At 49.6% G+C, this 3,794-nt stretch overlaps 1 pseudogene; it reads right to left on the bottom strand.

The window, feature by feature from the left end:
* Positions 1 to 629: 629 nt before the first annotated feature.
* Positions 630 to 1,197, bottom strand: LOC140899166 (histone H2B 8-like; annotated as a pseudogene).
* Between the last annotated feature and the right edge of the window lie 2,597 nt (positions 1,198 to 3,794).

Genomic DNA, 3,794 nt, shown 5'->3' with positions numbered 1-3,794 from the left:
AGGGAGGATCACTGTTAGCAAGCCAAGGACTCAGCTGGGCCGGCCAGTCCCATTACTCTGCACTTGCTTACCTCACAGGGGTGCTGTAAGCGTGAACAGGTTAATGCCTTGACAGCACCTTGAGATCCTCTGTTGAAAAGAAGCACTAGGGATGTGTAAGGTAGGGTTATGATCATGCTAATCTGGTTAGCTGGATTTCTGCTCTCCTCCCTGATGGGATGTTTCTCTGTGTGACTTTGGCATTGAAATACAGAGAGAGGGACAAAGGTGAGATGGGAAATCTTTCTTCCCTCCCTATGCAGTTCAGAGGCTCAGCCCCAAGCATAGTGGAAGTTACAGTTTATCTGTCTTCATCTACAAGCCCTGCAAGAAGTAGGTCTCCTTCAGTCCAAGCTCTCATTGAAGTCAATGGGCCTTTGCCTGAGTAAAGACTGAATTAAAATGGAAGGACAGACTCTGATACCATTATTCCCACTGAGTAATTTTGGGGCCTTGTCTTCACTGCAAACAAAGATGTGTTCTCAACTGAAGTTAGCCAACTTCAATCCAAACTCTAGAGAAGCCAAGGCAGCTGCAGCTCCAACACAAGGTTTTTTAAATTGAAGTCTCTTGGGGAGCACACAGACCGGTTACTTGGAGCTAGTGTACTTGGTCACAGCCTTGGTACCTTCAGACACAGCGTGCTCAGCCAGCTCCCCAGGCAGCAGCAGGCGCACGGCGGTCGCGATCTCCCGAGAGGTGATGGTCAAGTGCTTGTTATAATGTGCCAAGCGGGACACCTCCCCAGCACTGCGCTCAAAGATGTCATTGACAAAGGATTCAGAGCAGCAGCCGTGTTAGTCTGTATTCGCAAAAAGAACAGGAGGACTTGTAGCACCTTAGAGACGAACAAATTTATTTGAGCATAAGCTTTCGTGAGCTACAGCTCACTTCATCAGATGCTTATGCTCAAATAAATTTGTTCGTCTCTAAGGTGCCACGAGTCCTCCTTTTCTATTGACAAAGGAATTCATGATGCCCATGGCCTTAGAAGAGAGACTGGTGTCAGGGTGAACCTGCTTCAGCACCTTGTACATGTAGATGGAGTAACTCCTTCCTGGTCTTGAGGCGCTTCTTATCCCCTTTCTTCTGGGCCTTAGTCACCACTTTCTTGGAGCCCTTCTTGGGTGCAGGGGCAGATTTCGCCGGCTCAGGCATCTCGATCGCTACTCACACAGCACAGAACAGGAACAGCAACGCCCAGCCAAAGACTACAGGTCAGACTGGAGCTCAACTTGACCCACTAACTTGACTGAAAACTGCAACTGCCTTGTCTTGTCTAGGATCCCAGCTGGGATTAGCCAAACTGAGCCGAGAACACACCCCTCGTTCCCTGCAGGTGTAATCTTCAGCTCAGGCAGACACACGTGCGCTCGCTGTGGTCAGCCAGCATGCCAAGAATACTAGTTCAACCACGGTGGTGTGAGCAGTGGGATAGGCTAGCTGCCTGGAGCAGGATCCTGTCTGAAATGCTAAGAACATACCTGGGTCGGCTAGTCCCTCCCACCATCTGTGCAACACTGCCATTTCCAGCGTGCTAGCGTGCTCAAAACCAGCATGGGCACATCCACCCGAGCGGGAAATCACCGCTCCAACTCCAGTATAGACGCACCCACTGTGCAGACAAGGCCCCGGTGTGGGAGTCATCCCATCAACCCCAATGGGACCAGTTGTGCAGCAAGGTGCCACTCAGTGTGAGCAAGGACATCAGAATCTGGCTCTGAGCAGAGTGGTCAGGATTTGAACAAATCTGCCCAATTGTGCAGCCTTTATGCACGGTGGGGTGAAATTCACACACTTGCAAAAGGCCAGTACAAGGGATTATGCTCTACTTAGGTCCTATTTTGAGGGCTTAAGTGGGGTGTTGGCCCTCAGCACAGGGGTGAACTTCACCCATAGATGATCCCCTACTCACACAAGTGGTTCATCTGGGACTGCTCCTGTGAGTAAGTGCTCCGCAGGGTGAGACTTGCACAATTGGCCCAAAATTAACAAAAAGAAGCTAATTTAAAAGTCAATTACGTTTATTCCTCCCCACCCACCAAGATTGAAATACCTATTGAAACCTACAACAAACAGCGCTCAAGGTTGACTGTTTTCTCCATTGGAGAGAAACTCTTTCCATCTCAGTTCAGCCTTTCCCCCTGAAAGGAGGATGCTCTAGAGGTTCAGGAGCTTGCCTTCAACATGGGAAACCGGGATTTAATTCCCTGAGCTACTACAGACTTCCGGTGTGACCCTGGGCAAGTCACGTGGTCTCACTGTGCTCAGTTCCCCAGCTGTGAAATAGGGAGGAGGTACATCCCTATCACTCGGGTGCTGTGAGGCTAAATATAATGATGAATGCAAGGTGCTCAGGTATTATGGTAAGGATGGCCAGATGAGTACCTAATATAAATAGAGAGACACGGCTGCCTCCCTCAAGTCATCGCCACAGATACCTGCAGTTTGTATTTATATTCTGTCCCCTGCAGTACTGGCTCCTACCTTCTTCTCTTTTCTGCTTTACGCCCTTTCTGAACCCCCTTCGTTTTAGTGTTGGGCCAGGGGGTTCCACTTGTTTTCCCAGCACAATTAATCCCCCTATTCCCTACCATCACTTTCACCAACTCAGAAGCAACACCTTGGTTCTCAGCAATTTATCTGTCCCTCCCAGAATCCAGACTAAAAATCGATCTCCAGCCCTAACAAGCATGTTCAGGTTGCTCTTCTCACCGTTCCCTGGTACACACTCACAACAAGCCAGACTCACCAGTGCCTTGGGCATGACATAAAAGCAATGCCCTGGCAGCTCATGGTCATTAAAAGGTCTACCCTCAGCATGTACTGTAAGAATCTTACACCCAGGACATGCTGGCCCTGATGGGGCCTAGTCTTCCTTGCACAGCTCTGGTGACACAAAGCAGCCAGAAACCCAGCTTAGCTGGCTATCTAGGCCTGGGGTGTCCCCTTCTGTTTGAAGAATGGCTTAGATGGTGTAGGACCAGACTATCTCCTGAGCCCCCAAGCATAAGGGTGTGGCCAGGGGAAAGGGGACACAGTTGCACCCTAGTGATAACTGACTGCCAGACCATCTCCTCAGGGCCACAGGCAGCTCTGAGGCCAATCTAAATATGGACCCAAGATTGGCAAAGCTGCGTGTGGTGCCCAGGAAAGGGTTAATTTCTCAAACAAAGCTGCTTTCAGAAGCTGGAAGAAACCCTGTTCTGCCTTCAGGGCAGGATCAGCCAATGAACATTTCTCCTCCTGATGTAATGCTTCTAGATTAGAGTCTTGCTGAGGGGGTCTGATGAGTTCACAGATCTTCCTCCCCCGCTGAGCATTTCAGCTCAGAGCCCCAGAGGAGCCTGAGAGGGAAAACCCTGACTGGGCCCTGACTAGCTCATCCACCTGGCCACAGCAGGATGTTATTCCCCACAGGACAGTTATCATTTGATTTGATTTTACGTGAGGTAACATGAGAGATTAAAAGGTCATTGGAGTCTAGTTCAATTGGCCTCATCATGAGGCTGATGAGTAATGCCTGACGATGAGTAATGCCTGTACAACTAGCAACCGGAGGTGCAATTAAAAAGTACGCCTTGCTATGACACAGGTGATAAATGCACCCACAGGTCTCATTACGTGGCTTAACCTGCACAGCTACTGCTTGTGGAGGTCTCTGGTCTAAAATAAGTAGCCAAGCTAGGCCCCGTCTACACTATAAAGTGCACCAGTGATTTTCCAACCGGCTTGGGACACCATCATCTGACCTG

This window comes from Lepidochelys kempii, chromosome 16 (genome assembly GCF_965140285.1).
Source record: "Lepidochelys kempii isolate rLepKem1 chromosome 16, rLepKem1.hap1, whole genome shotgun sequence".
NCBI lineage: Eukaryota > Metazoa > Chordata > Testudines > Cheloniidae > Lepidochelys > Lepidochelys kempii.
The sequence above is the reverse complement of the archived record's forward strand: the minus strand, read 5'-3'. Positions and strand labels throughout refer to the sequence as shown.